A 15,629-nucleotide genomic window follows, 5' to 3' on the forward strand; every position below is an offset into this window, starting at 1 on the left:
CTGTCCTGTTCTCTCCTGGTGATTGTCGGCTCCATGGTGGCACCTGAAGTTTATCCCGTTGCCACCTGAAAATGACAGAGTACTTACATGGAAAATCTATCTGCAGTTTAACTCAGCATCAAAAGATCAAAGCCGCCCTCACTCTCCTCAGGGTGAGCCTTGCACATCCAGCACAAAAATGTGGTCTTTCTACTCCCAACCCTGCGCTGTCTTCACCCTCTATCTTCTCCCCACCCTCATTTTCGTTCCTGGTTGAATAATCTTCATTGTTGTTGTTGTTGTTGTTTGTTTAATCCCTGCCTCATCTCTGGTGTCTTTGAACTACAACTGGTCCCCAGTAGCCTGTTATAGTAATCTGGTAGACCATTTCTATCAAGACCAACTCTCATGGCTGGGGGCCCCGGTTGTGTGTGTTATGTGTGTGTGTATTTGGAGAAAGACCATTCATTCGCTGAAAGGAACAGGGGGCCAGTCCTTACTCCCTGGAACTCAGACCTCTCCTCTTCGCCCACAATCCCCACGGAAATGCTAGAGGGAATGGTTACAGAGTCGAAAGCCCTGCAGATTTGTCTCTGTTCCTTTCCATTGTAAAACCAAATCGCTTTCGTGTTTCTGGGACCCACCCTTTCTTCACCCAGACGTAAAAAGAGAAAACGTGTGCAGTGACGACCAGCGGAACGGAAGGAGCACTGGATTGAGATTTACGAGGCCTGGCTCCTACGCCTTGCAGTTTCTTCATGCCATGTGCAAGGTGGTAACCACTCTGCCTGTTTTCTCACCATCAGATAATACCTACCTCCCAGGACTGTTGAGAAATACTGAGTATACTGAGAAAATAAATAAATAAAAACTGGAAGAGTTCTTGTAGGTGTGAATGCTTTCTTCGTTTTCTTTTCTTTTTTTCAAGTGACAAGGAGAAAAAAGAAACGGGAATTATCCTCTTTTAAGTCCAGAACACATGCATTCAACCACTCAAATATTTGGGGCCATGCTAAAAGAAAGGTAATGGAGATGAGGAGGAGAAGAGTTTTGTTTATTTATTTATTTATACTGAGTCTTGTTCTCTCACCCAGGCTGGAGTCCAGTGGCACAATCTCGGCTCATTGCAACCTCTGCCTTCCAGGTTCAAGCGATTCTCGTGCCTCAGCCTCCTGAGTAGCTGGGATTACAGGTGCCCACCATCACGCCCAACAAATTTTTGTGTTTTTAGTAGAGACAGGGTTTCACCATGTTGTCCAGCTTGGTCTCAAACTCCTGACCTCAAGCTATCCGCCCGCCTCGGCCTCCCAAAGTTCTGCGATTACAGGAATCAGCCACTGTGCCTGGCCAGGTTTTGTATTCTTGACCTTACCTTACTTCCTTCAGAAAAAAAGCAGAGTAAAAAGTCAGAAGCAGCAAAGGGAAGCCCTGAGGGGTGGCCTCTGCTAACTTCCACGTATACATTCACAGTTCCAAGCACTCTGTCACTAGTGAGGTGTAGAAATCAGCAATAGATACAGCTTCCCAGGGTCTGGAATCCCTCTCTCAAAGAGTAGCTAGAGGGTAGTATATTTTATTTTACGTTGTTAAAGTTTTCCGTTATTGCTTTATTACTGGGAACATTTTTATGTAGATTGTTTTCAAATGAAAACAAGGTCTAGGTTTATATGAAAAATTCCATTCCTCATTTTCAACAAATATTGAGAGCTATCACATGCCTGACATTGTTCTACATGTTGAGAATTCATGCATGAGCAAAACAGATGAAGAGTCCTGACCCCATGGAGATTCCATTTTAATTAGGGAGAAAGGCAATGATAGAGTTAGAAGGTAAAGGTGGTAAGTGGTGTATTAGTTTCCTAGGGCTGCTATGACAAAGTAATACAAACTGTGTGTAACCAACAGAGAGGTATTATCTCACAGTTCTGCAGGCTAGAAGTCTGAGATCAAGGGGTTGGGAGGGTTGGTTCCTTTTGAGGACTGTGAAGGAGAATCTGTTCCTTGCCTCTCTCCTGCTTTCTGATAGTTTGTGGACAATCTTTGGCATTTGACATTTTTAGCTTCTGCGACATCCCCTAATCTCTGCCCTCATCTTCACGTGGCAGGCTCCCTGTGTGTGCACATGTCTCTATATCCAAATTTCCCCTTTTTATAAGGACACAGTCATAATTGAATTAGGACCCAACCCACTGCCCTCATCCTAAGTTGATTATCTGCAAAGATGGTGTTTCCAAATAAGGTCACACTCCCAGGGGTGGTAGGGTGGGGAGAGGTCAGAACTTCAACATTTTTTGAGAGACACAACTCAAACCAGAACAGTATGCAATGAGAAAAACCGTACAGAGAAGAAAGAATTTGGAGACAGAAGCAATTTGAATTACGGTAGTCATCAAATTCCAACTGAATTATTTTTAATTGAGGGCTTATTATATGCCAGCACTTATGATAATAAAGATATAGAGGTGAGTGGAACGTGATCATTGGCCTGGAGGAGCTCACTGCAAGGGGTGGCTGGAGGGGTAGGGGAAGAGGCAGTCCTTGCTGCACCGTCATACAAAATAGTAGCTAATTCTGTAAGACTGGCCCAATTCTAGAAGTAGAAGCACAGTGCTGTGTTACTGGTTATATATAGGACATCAGTTGAGATTGACATATCCTAATATTTAACGCTTCAGAGGACTAGGTACTGAGCATAGGTGACATTTAAGTCAGTGAGAAAGAACTCCAAATAGTTCATTGAGAGATCCAAGTGGTGATACGGATAGGAAGTGGTTTATGGTTGAAGGGTATGTGGAGGAACAGCATGAGGAAATGAAACTATGGAACAGAAAAAAGTTAAGAATACGGTAAGGCTAACTGAAAAGACTTTTGAAAGATGGGAGGCAAGTATCAGGAACTGCTTGGTTTCCCACCTCTTCCCTTCCCCAATTCCAGCTAGTTATCCTAGCTGCCCCTCACCTGTGAGCTTAGGCAACCCTAGGAAAGGAGGCTCAAAAGGTACAATATTTAATTCAATATCAAATAAATAATATATGTGAAAATTTTATGTGCAAAGTATATTGTAAATGTAAATTATTTTATTTTTTATTTTTTGAGACACAGTCTCACTCTGTTGCCCAGGCTGGAGTGGAGTGGGGTGATCTCAGCTCACTGCAAGCTCCACCTCCCGTTCAGGTTCAAGCAATTCTCCTGCCTCAGCCTCATGAGTAGCTGGGATTACAGGCATATGCCACCACACCCAGCTACTTTTTGTATTTTATGGTAGAAGCAGGGTTTCACCATGTTGGCTAGGCTGGTCTTGAATTCCTGAACTCAAGTAATCCACCTGCCTTGGCCTTCCAAACTGCTGGAATTATAGGTGTGAGCCACCGCGCCTGGCCTATTACTATTATTTTTATTCCCAATACCTATTACTATAATTCTAGATTATAATCTTGTGTGTCCTAACATATCTGTCTGATCTCTGGTCTTTTGTACCCCAGTCTTCTAGCCTGTGTCCTGACTACCTGCTGTTTGACCAGCTTCTGTATCTCTATGCTTAGCTCCATGGCACCTGATTGCTTCAAACAGTTGAATTTTTTTTTTTTTTAATCTTTAAATACTTCCAGCCCAATTCCATACGCTTCATATTGCCTTGATCTTCCTGAATGACATCATGTTATAGTACTTATGGACCCCTCTCATCCTGGACCTCCAACACCCACAGACACACACTTGCCTTACATGTCGTGGTGATGGAAGCTCTCGAATAGTGAAAATGACTTAGATCCAGATGACCTAGATTCTAGTCCCAGTTCTAACCTAGAGCAAGTCAGGTGAGCTTTTTAAAAATATAATAACAATAATAAACTTTTAAAATTTAGAACAGTTTTAGATTACAGAAAAATTGCAAAGATAGTATGGAATTCCCATATATCCTGCAACCAGTTTCCTCTATTATTAATGTCGTACATTTTTATGGTTCACTTGTTATAATTAATCAGTCAATAGTGACTTGTTATCATTAACTAAAATACATACTTGATTCAGGTTTCCTTAGTTTTACCTAATGTCCTTTTTCTGTTCCAGGATCCCGTCCAGGATGCCACATTACATTTAGTCATCATGTCTTATTAGGATCTTCTTTATGACCTGAAGGCTTATTTAAATAACATAAAAAATAAAAAATAAAAAAAGAACAGAAGATCTTCCTAGCTGACAATTTCTCAGGATTTCTTTGTATTTGATGACAATTTTGAGTATAGGTCAGGTATTTTGTAGAATATGTCTCAATTGGGCTATGTCTTGATTAGACTGAGATTGTAAATTTGTTTTGCCTTTCTTTTTTTTTTGAGAAAGGGTCTCACTCTGTCACCCAAGCTGCAGTGCAGTGGAGCAATCTCAGCTAACTACAGCCTCAACCTCCCAGGCTCGAGTGATCCTCCTTCCTCAGCCTCCCAAGTAGCTGGGACCACAGGTATGTGCCACCACGCCTGGTTAATTAAAAAAAAAAAAAATTTCTTTTTTAAATGGATTCTTGCTCTGTCACCCAGGCTAGAGTGCAGTGGCACGATCTCGGCTCACTGCAAGCTCAACCTCCTGGGTTCACGCCATTCTCCTGCCTCAGCCTCCCGAGTAGCTGGGACTACAGGCACCCGCCACCATGCCTGGCTAATTTTTTTGTATTTTTAGTAGAGATGGGGTTTCACTGTGTTAGCCAGGATGGTCTCGATCTCCTGACCTCGTGATCCTCCCGCCTCAGCCTCCCAAAGTACTGAGATTACAGGTGTGAGCCACCGTGCCCGGCCATTTAAAAAAAAATTTTATAGAGACAAAGTCCTACTATGTTGCAGAAGCTGATCTTGAATCTGTGGGCTCAAATGATCCTCTCACCTCGGCCTCCTCAAGTGCTGGGATTACAGGTGTGAGCTACTAAGACCACAGAGTAAAATGTCATTTTCATCACATACCAGGGTCACACTAGCAACTTGACTTACTATTGTTAATGTCGACCTTAATCGCCTGGCTCGGGTTGTGTTCATCAGGTTTCTTCACTGTGAAGGTGCCTTCTCCCGCTGTTATGGGCTGCATTGTGTCCCCATCCAAAATTCATATGTTGAAGTCTTAATTCCCAGTACCTCAGATATGACTATATTTGGAGGCAGTGTCTTTAAAGAAGAAATTAAGTTACAATGAGGTCGATTGCACTTAATTCAATATGACTGATGTCCTTATAAGAAGAAAAGATTAAGACACAGACAGGTACAGAGGGAAGACCATGCAGAGACATAGGGAAAACACAACCATCTATAAGCCAAGAAGTGAAGAAACCAGAAGACTCTGCCAACCCCTTGATCTTGAACTTCTAGTCAGAATTGTAAGAAAATTAATTTCTATTGTTTAAGCCACAGTTCTAGCAAACTAGTACCAGAGTCCTCTTCTTCATACTGTATTCTCAAAAGAAGTCACTATATGCAGCCCCCACTTAAAGACTGGGGCGTTATGCTCCACCTCCGTGAGGATGGAGTACCTACATTATTTAGAATTCTTCTGCATGGGAGATTTGTCTCATCTCCCCCCTGTATTCATTCATTCAATCGTTTATTGATATCAGTATAGACATGGGTATTTATGTTATGCTCTGGGTTATAATTCAGTTTTACTCTATCTTCTTGCTCGGATTGCTGATGCTATGGCCATGGGGAGCTCTTTCAGTTGGCTCCTCTGTCCCTTTGACACCCTCATCATTGTGTGTTATTTGGTTTTGGTTTCGTCTGTTTTCTTCAGAGTACTTCCTTACTTTCTAGAACTATGAGATGCTCCAGGCTCATCCTATATATTTTCTCATCCAGTCCTATAGTCAACCATTTCTCCAAGGAGCCTTTCATTGGAGAATGGTATTAGAAACCAAGATTTGGGTCTTGGTGCCACTGGGGTATCGTTGCTTCTAGGCCCTGTCAGCTACAGAGTGAGGAAATACTGTATGTATGTTTACTAACTCATCCATGTACACATATCTGTAAGGATTTCTGTATGTGGCCCTGTGCGTCTATATTAAGGTAAATGTGAGTTCTCTCTGAGGTCTCCCACTTTAATTCATTACCATATGAATCATTCTAGCCTCCTCCCCTTGCTTTCTATAAACTCTCACTCAGTGAAAAACCTGAGCCTACCTTTTTAGTCAGAGAAACCAAGACAGCCAGGCACAGTGGCTCACGCCTGTAATCCCAGCACTTTGGGAGGCTGAGGCAGGCACATCACAAGGTCAGGAGTTCAAGACCAGCCTGGCCAACATAGTGAAGCCCCATCTCTACTAAAAATACAAAAAAAATTATCTGGGCATGGTGGTACATGCCTGTAATCCCAGCTACTCAGGAGGCTGAGGCAGGAGAATTGCTTAAACCAGGACCCAGGAGGTGGAGGTTGCAGCGAGCCGAGATCACGCCACTGCATTCCAGCCTGGGCGACAGAGCAAGACTCCGTCTCAAAAAAAAAAAAAAAAGAAAAAAAGAAACCAGGATAACTTTTATATGTATTATTATTATGGAGTTCAGATGAGATAATGAGAAAGTATATTGGAAACTAGACTGTGCTATACAATTTTAAGATATTATTAATCACGGGTTTTTTGTTTGTTTTTTTGTTTTTTTCTTGTTTTTGAGACAGATTGTCACTCTGTCACCCAGGCTGGAGTGCAGTGGCCTGATCTCGGCTCACTGCAACCTCCACCTCCCGGGTTCAAATGATTGTCCTGCCTCAGCCTCCCGAGTAGCTGGGACTACAGGCGCCAGGCACCACACTCGGCTAATTTTTTTTTTTCTATTTTTAGTAGAGACGGTGTTTCACCATACTGACCAGGCTGGTCTCGAACTCCTGACCCTGTGATCCGCCCACCTTGGCCTCACAAAGTGCTGGGATTACAGGTGTGAGCCACTGTGCCCACGTTTAATTCCGTTTCTAATTCCACCTCCTCCTACATATTCTCTCCATGCCCTGGACTGCCCGATACTGTCATGCTGCAGGATCCAATGGAAGCTAAATCAATAACTGAGTGGCTTCTGAAAGAGCACTTTGATAGGGAACAAAATGAAGTTAGGGTCAGCCAGAAAGGATGAGTAACTCAACGATCAGGACTGTAAGAATGTATTGATATATTTGGGTATACAGTACTACCTGGCTGTAAGGGCCTCTTTTAATAACTTAAGGCATAGCAAATCAAAATGAATAAGGAGATATTGGATTCTTATAACTCTCTGAAGTTCTCACACACTAAAGTGGGTGACTGACAACATTGCAGTGTTGTAGTGAAGAGGCATCAGAAGGTGTGACAGCTGTCATATTTATGTTTGTCTGTCATCTTTTCTATAATTAGGGGAATTTCTGTATTAGTCCTGCCTCCTGATAAAAATACCAGACTCGGCCGGGCGCGGTGGCTCAAGCCTGTAATCCCAGCACTTTGGGAGGCCGAGATGGGCGGATCACGATGTCAGGAGTTCGAGACCATCCTGGCTAACACGGTGAAACCCCGTCTCTACTAAAAAATACAAAAAAAAAACTAGCCGGGCGAGGTGGTGGGCGCCTGTAGTCCCAGCTACTCGGGAGGCTGAGGCAGGAGAATGGCGTAAAAACCCGGGAGGCGGAGCTTGCAGTGAGCTGAGATCCGGCCACTGCACTCCAGCCTGGGCGACACAGCAAGACTCCGTCTCAAAAAAAAAAAAAAAAAAAAAAAAAAACCAGACTCAAATGTTCATCTCTTTTATAGCTCGATGCAGTCATATAACCTAGGCTCTAGCAACCTAGATTCTAGCAACCTTGATTCCTCTGTGCAAGACAGGATTCAAAAGTGAGAAATGTGAGGAAAGAGGCTCTTCCCAGAACTTCCAGTGAGCATAGCAGCAGAGATGAACAAATCTGGGGGATAACAGCGATTACAGCAAGGTTGGGCTCCTGACTTTCAGTGTTTTGTGGTGGCAATAGCAGCAGCAGCAGCAGTTTCCACGATCAGACCATTGCTGTAACGTGTTTCTGGGGTTGCTCCTGGAAGATTTACATAAGGCTGTTTCTCCCGTCTTTCCAACAATTTTGTAAGACATCCAGTAACTTTTAGTTAGTTTGTTTGTTTATTGAGACGACGTCTCGCTCTTCTTTTTTTTAAAAGGCCCTGTCTCACTCTGTCACCCAGCTGGAGTGCAGTGGTGTGATCATGGCTCACTGCAGCCTCGACCTCGCTGGGCTCAGGTGATCTTCCACCTCAGCCTCCCGAGTAGCTGGGACTACAGACATGTGCCACCACACCCAGCTACTTTTTGTATGTTTTGTGGAGATGGAGGTTTTATCATGGTGGTCAGGCTGGCCTCGAACTCCTGGGCTCAAGCATTCCACCCACCTCAACCTCCCAAAGAGCTGGGATTACCATCGTAAGCCACAATTTCTGGTCATGAGCCGGTAGCTTCTGATAAATCTTTATCTGGTTAAATGAGCCAGAATTACATATTTGTGATTAATAACCCTGACTATTATAGAGTGGTATACTAGGGGTCAATGGAAATGACTATCATCTCAAGAATACAGTTTTTTCCAGAAAGTATTTACTGGGTACTCACTGTGACTGGGCACTGGACTGAGGGCTACAGCAAAATAATAAGACACTAGAAGGGATAGTAACGGAATGAAAGTACTTAAAGTACTTGTGATTCAGTGCTAAAACAGTGTTTCATGGAAATAGTTATTGTTTCAGAGGATGGAGCAATTAACTTGCTGTGGGGAAAAGAAATATTCAGCTTTCACAGAGGTGATGTTTAAGTTCTAAAATATAAGTAGTAACGTATAAACAGATATCACCAACTCAGACAAGCCATGGATTGGAGAAGGATATTTATGATGCATATAACTATCAAATAATTTTTTAAAATAAAGAACTTCCACCACTTCTAGGCAACCTGACTGATATGGTTTAGCTGTGTCCCCACCCAAATCTCATCTTAAATTGTAAGCCAAATTGTAATCCCCACCTGTGAGGGAGGGACCTGGTGGGAGTTCATTGAATCACAGGGCTAGTTTTCCCCATGCTGTTCTCGTGGTAGTGAGTGAGTTCTCACGAGAACTGGTTGTTTGATAAGTGTCTGCACTTCTCCCTTCTTGCTCTCTCTGTCCTGCTTCCTTGTAAAGAAGGTACTTGCCTCCCCTTTGCCTTCTGCCATGATTGTAAGTTTTCTGAAGTATCCCCAGCCATGTGAAACTGTGAGTCAATTAAACCTCTTTCCTTTATAAATTACCCAGTCTCAGGTAGTATCTATAGCAGTGTGAAAACAGACTAATACACTAACCTAAGACATGGACAAAAAGCAATAGCTGCCATTCATGTAATCCAGAAAATAATGAATTCAGTTCAGAGTTTTCTGTAGCAAAAAACAAACAAAACCCCACAAAAAACTCTACAGATGCTTGATATGACAGAAGATATCAAAATATTATGGCTGGCTGGGCACGGTGGCTCACGCCTGTAATCCCAGCACTTTGAGAGGACGAGGCAGGTGAATCACCTGAGGTCGGGAGTTCGCAACCAGCCTGACCAACACGGAGAAACCCCATCTTTACTGAAAATACAAAATTAGCCAGTCATGGTGGCACATGCCTGTATTCCCAGGTACTTGGGAGGCTGAGACAAGAGAATTGCTTGAACCTGGGAGGCAGAGGTTGTGATGAGCCGAGATCGCACCATCGTACTCCAGCTTGGGCAACAAAAGCGAAACTTTGTCTTGAAAAAAAAAATCATTGTGACTGTGATAGAGGCCAAAAGTACAAGGGAAGAAAATAATTAGAAACACCAGGTGTGTTGCTCCATTCTCATAGTGCTATGAAGAACTACCCAAGGTTGGATAATTAATAAAGAAAAGAGATTTAATTGATTCACAGTTTCACATGGCTGGGGAGGCCTAAGGAAACTTACTATTATGGTGGAAGGCACCTGTTCACAGGGCAGCAGGAGAGAGCATAAGTGCAAGCCGGGGAAATGCCAGATGCTTATAAAACCATCAGATCTCCTGAGAACTCACTTGCTGTTTCAAGAACAGCATTGGGGAAATGACCCCCATGATTCAATTACCTCCCATGGGGTCCCACTCATGACAAGTGGGGATTATGGGACTACAATTCAAGATAAGATTTGGGTGGGGACACAAAGCCTAACCATAGCATTCCGCTCCTGGACCCTCCCAATCTCATGTCCTCACATTTCAAAACACAATCATGCCCTTCCAACAGTCCCACAGATTCTTAACTAATTCTAGCTTTAACCCAAAAGTTCTAGTCCAAAGTCTCATATGAGACAAGGAAAATCCCTTCTGCCTATGAGTCTACAAAATCAAAAGCAAGTTAGTTAGTTCCTAGATACAATGGGGATACCTGCAATGCGTAAATAATACTCATTCCAAATGAGAGAAATTGGCCAAAACAAAGGGGCTATAGGCCCCATGCAAGTCTAAAATCCAATATGGCAGTCATTAAACCTTAAAGTTCCAAAATGATCTCCTTTGACTCCATGTCTCATATCCAGGTCACACTCATGCAAGAGGTGGGTTCCCATGGCCTTGGGCAGCTCCACCGCTGTGGTTTTGCAGGATATAGCCCTTTTCTCAGCTGTTTTCACAGGCTGGTGTTAAGTGCCTGTGGTTCTTCACAGGGTACAAGCTGTTGGTGGATCTACCATGCTGGGGTCTGGAGGACAGTGGCCCTCTTCTCACAACCCCAGAAGGCAGTTCCCCAGTGGGGACTCAGAGTGGGGGATCTGACCTCACTTTTCCCTTCTGCACTGCCCTAGCAGAGGTTCTCCATGAGGGCCCTGCTCCTGCAGCAGTCTTCTGCCTGGACATCCAGGCATTTCCATACATCCTCTGAAATCTAGATGGAGATTCCCGAACCTCAATTCTTGACTTCTGTGCACCCACGGGAAATTGCCAAAGCTTGGGGTTTGCACTCTCTGAAGCAACAGGCTGAGCTGTACTTTGACCTGTTTTAGCCATGGCTGGAGCAGCTGGGATGCAGTCCAGAGGCTGCACACAGCAGGGGGCCCTGGACCCGGCCCAGGAAACCATGTTTTCCTCCTAGGCCTCCAGGTCTGTGATGGGAGGGGCTGCCATGAAGGTCTCTGACATGACCTGGAGACATTTTCCCCATTGTCTTGGTAATTAACATTCAGCTCCTTGTTGCTTATGCAAATTTCTGCTGCCAGCTTGAGTTTCTCCCCAGAAAATGGGTTTTTCTTGTCTATTGCATCGTCAGGCAGCAAATTTTCCAAACTTTTATGCTCTGCTTCCTCTTGAGTGCTTTGCCACTTAGAAATTTCTTCTACCAGATACCCTAAATCATCTCTCTCAAGTTCAAAGTTCCACAGATCTCTTGGGCAGCGGCAAAATGCCACCAGTCTCTTTGCATGCCAAGAGTGACCTTTACTCCAGTCCCCAACAAGTTCCTTATCTCCATCTGAGACCACTTCAGCCTGGACTTTATTGCCCATATCACTATCAGCATTTTGGTCAAAGCCATTCAACAAGTTTCTAAGAAGTTCTAAAATTTCCCACATTCTTTCTGTCTTCTGAGCCCTCCAAGTCTCCAGGAAGTTCCAGACTTTCCCACATTTTCCTGTCTTCTTCTGAGCCCTCCAAACTGTTCCAACCTCTGCCTGTTACCAGTTCCAAAGTCACTTCCACATTTTTGGTATTCTTTTTTGTTGTTGTTGTTGTTGTTGTTGAGACAGAGTCTCACTCTGTCACCCAGGCTGAAGTGCAGTGGTGCAGTCTCTGCTCACTGCAAGCTCTGCCTCTTGGGTTCACACCATTCTTCTGCCTCAGCCTCCAGAGTAGCTGGGACTACAGGTGCCCGCCACCATGCCCAGCTAATTTTTTTGGGGTACTTTTTTAGTGTACAAATGCCATCAAGCAGGGGCTCAACCACTGTGTTAGCCAGGATGGTCTTGATCTCCTGACCTTGTGATTCGCCTGCCTCGGCCTCCCAGAGTGCTGGGATTACAGGCGTGAGCCACCATGCCCGGCCATTTTCAGTATTCTTATAGCAGTGCCCCACTACCTCAGTACCAATTTACTGTATTAGTTCATTCTCGTGCTGCTCTGAAGAGATACCTAAGGTGGAGTAATTTATAAATAAAAGAAGTTTAATTGACTCACAGTTTTGCGTAGCTAGGGAGGCCTCAGGAAACTTATAATCATGGCAGAAGGCACCTCTTCACAGGGTGGCAGGAGAGAGAATGAGTGCAAGCAGGGGAAATGCCAGACAGTATAAACTGATCTGCAGTGACTTATATCAACCTAAAAATAGTGAGAGGAACTACTAATAATGGTTATAAGACAGAATGCAAATGTTATCAAACTTGATAATGTAATTATAAAAACACACATGACAAAACTTAAGAGAAGGGTAAAGAGTCAAAGAGAAATAATAAGGGCCTTAATATTGCCATCTTATACAATAGAGAGCCAAGAAACACTGTCTACAGCTAATGAAATAAGAAAGATAAAACTGTATTATTAAATATTATAAAGGAAGCCTATAAAGGAATCAAAAATAGTGATATTATGACACTGGAAGAAGGATGGGGAAAAAAGGAGGTGGGAAATGTTGTGAGCAAGATCATCATCTATTGGTCTGGAAAGCCATTAATTAATTATTAATATTATTAATATGTATTTTTTTAGAGACAGGATCTTGTTCTGTTACCCAGGTTGGAGTGCAGTGGCACAATCATATCTCACTTCAGCCTCACACTCCCAGGCTCAGACAATTCTCCTGCCTCAGCCTTCTGAGTAGCTAGGGCTACACACCACCATGCCCAGCTAATTGGAAATTTTCTGTTTTTCTTTTAGAGATGGATTCTCACTATGTTGCCCAGGTTGGTCTGAACTCCTGGCCTCAAGCAATCCTCCTACCTCAACCTCCCAAAGTCCCGGATTCCAGGTATGAACCACTGCACCTGGCCCCCATTAATATGTGTCTAAAGTTAAATTAAGAAAACAAGAAACAGTGGTATAAAATACTATTGAGAGGTATGGAGGCAGCTACCAGAAAAAAACCAAAAACACAAAATGGTTTGAGTGTTCCAAGTAGTTCTCCCTCTTGAAAGCTAAACTTGGTGGCAGAGAGGTATATTTTGTAATTCTTGGGTTTTCACAATGTCCTTCTGTGCTATTCACTTCAGAATCACATGCAAGAACAATATTTGATGAAAAAGATGAGAGGAGGAGAAAATGAAGTGTAATGGCAATTTAGAACCAACTTTCAGTTCTATCATTCTATATCATATTTTTTACCCTATGGTTGAGCCCCTGCTTAATGGCATTTGCTGCATTTTGTTCTCTTAAAAAATATAGTTATGGTAGTTACGAATTTAAGCAATGATCCCAAAGAAACTACTTTTACATTTTGAGATCCTTTCTGGATCTGTCAACGTACTTAAATGCTTTTACAAAGTTTTAAAGACCCTTCTGAACCCTCAGCACACTTCTCAAACCTCTACCCTCTTCCCTTCATACCCCACCCTGGAAAATGACCTTACCAACCTTTCTCCTATGGATGGAACTCAGGTCATTTAGCAGGCACTGTCCTCTACTGTCCCTTGTCCCCACCTGACCTCTAGTCACTCACCACTGACTGAAAGACATGCTAAGGCTGGTCATCCCAGCGCTTGCCCTCTTGCCTCCTCTGTCTTTGGTTTGCCTTTCATACTTTTTGTTTTGCCTATAACCATAATCAAATCTTTCCTACATTTAAAAGCAAAACCAAAAACTTTTTTTTTTTTTTTTTTTTTTGAGACAGCATCTCACTCTGTCACCCAAGCTGGAGTTGCAATGGTGTGATCATGACTCACTGCATCCTTGACCTCCTGGGCTCAAGGGATTCTCCCACTTCAGCCTCCTAAGTAGCTGGGACCACAGATGTATGCTACCATGCCTGGCTAATTTTGGGGTTATTTTTGTTTTTATTTATTTTTTGAGACAGAGTCTCACTTTGTTGCCCTGGCTGCAGTGCGGTGGCACAATCTCGGCTCACTGCAACCTCCACCTCCTGGGTTCAAGCAGTTCTCCTACCTCAGCCTCCCGAGTAGCTGGGATTACAGGTGCACGCCACCACGCCCAGCTATTTTTTTGTATTTTTTAGTAGAGATAGGGTTTCACCATGTTGGCCAGTCTGCTCTCAAACTCCTGACCTTAAGTGATTCACCTGCCATGGCCTCCCAAAGTGCTGGGATTACAGGCGTGAGGCTGGATACAGTGATGTCTGGCCCTTGGCTAATTTTAAATTGTTTTGTAGAGATAGTCTCAATGTGTTGCCCAGGCTGGTCTCAAACTTCGGGGCTCAAGTGATCCTCCCACCTCAGCCTCCCAAAGTGTTGCGATTACAGATATGAGCCACCTCACGCAGCCTCTTTCGCTAACTTTGAGCTTGGTTTGTTCATGCTTTTCTAGTTCTTTGAGGTGTATTATTAGATTGTTCATTTGGAAGCTTTCTACTTTTTTGTTGTAGGTGTTTATTGCTATAAACTTCCCTCTCAGCACTGCTTTTGCTGTATCCCATAGGTTTGCTATGTTGTGTGTTTCTTTCTTTCTGCCTTTTTTTTTCAGACAAAGTCTTGCTCTTGTCCCCCAGGCTGGAGTGCGATGGCACGATCTCGGCTCACTGCAACCTCCGCCTCCTGGGTTCAAGTGATTCTCCTGCCCCAGCCTCCCAAGTAGCTGGGATTACAGCCGCCTGCCACCACGCCCAGCTAATTTTGTATTTTCAGTAGAGACGGGGTTTCACCATGTTGGCCAGGCTGGTCTCGAACTCCTGACCTCAGGTGATCCGCCCGCCTCAGCCTCCCAAAGTGCTGGTATTACAGGCATGAACCACTTTTTTTTTTTTTTTTTTGAGACAGGGTTTGTCTTTGTCACCCAGGCTGGAGGTGCAGTGGCTTGATCATGGCAGTACTCTAGCCTCAACCTCCTGGACTCAAGCCATCGGACTTAGCCTCCCACATAGCTGGGACTACAATGTGCATCACTACACCTGGATAGTTTTTAAAGTTTTTTGTAGAGATGGAGTGTCACCATGTTGCCCAGGCTGGTCTCAAAATCCTGGGCTCAAGTGATCCTCCTGCCTTGGCCTCCCAAAGTGCTGGGATTACAGGCATGAGCAACCTTGCCTGGCTAGTATGTTGTGTTTCAATTTTCATTTGTTTCAGGAAATATTTTTACTTCCTCCTTAATTTCTTCCTTGACTCAATGGTCATTCAGAAGCATGTTGTTTAATTTCCACTGTATTTTGACAGTTTCCCAGGTTCCTCTTGTTACTGATTTCCAGTTTTATTCCACTGTGGTCTGAAAAGATACTTGATTTTTAAAAACTTGTTGTGACTTGCTTTGTGTCATAACATATGATCTATCCTGCAGAATGTTCCGTGTGCTAATGAGAATATATATTTTGTAACTGTTGGATAAAATGTTCTGTAAATGTCTGTTAGGTCCATTTGGTCTATGTGCAGCTTTTTGTTTTTATTTTGTTTTTTTTTTTGAGACAGAGTCTCACTCTGTTACCCAGGCTGGAGTGTATTGGCATGAGCTCAGCTCACTGCAACCTCTGCCTCCCCGATTCAAGAGATTCCCCTGCCTCAGCCACCTGAG

The sequence above is a fragment of the Macaca mulatta genome, chromosome 7 (genome assembly GCF_049350105.2).
Source record: "Macaca mulatta isolate MMU2019108-1 chromosome 7, T2T-MMU8v2.0, whole genome shotgun sequence".
Taxonomy (NCBI): Eukaryota; Metazoa; Chordata; class Mammalia; order Primates; family Cercopithecidae; genus Macaca; species Macaca mulatta.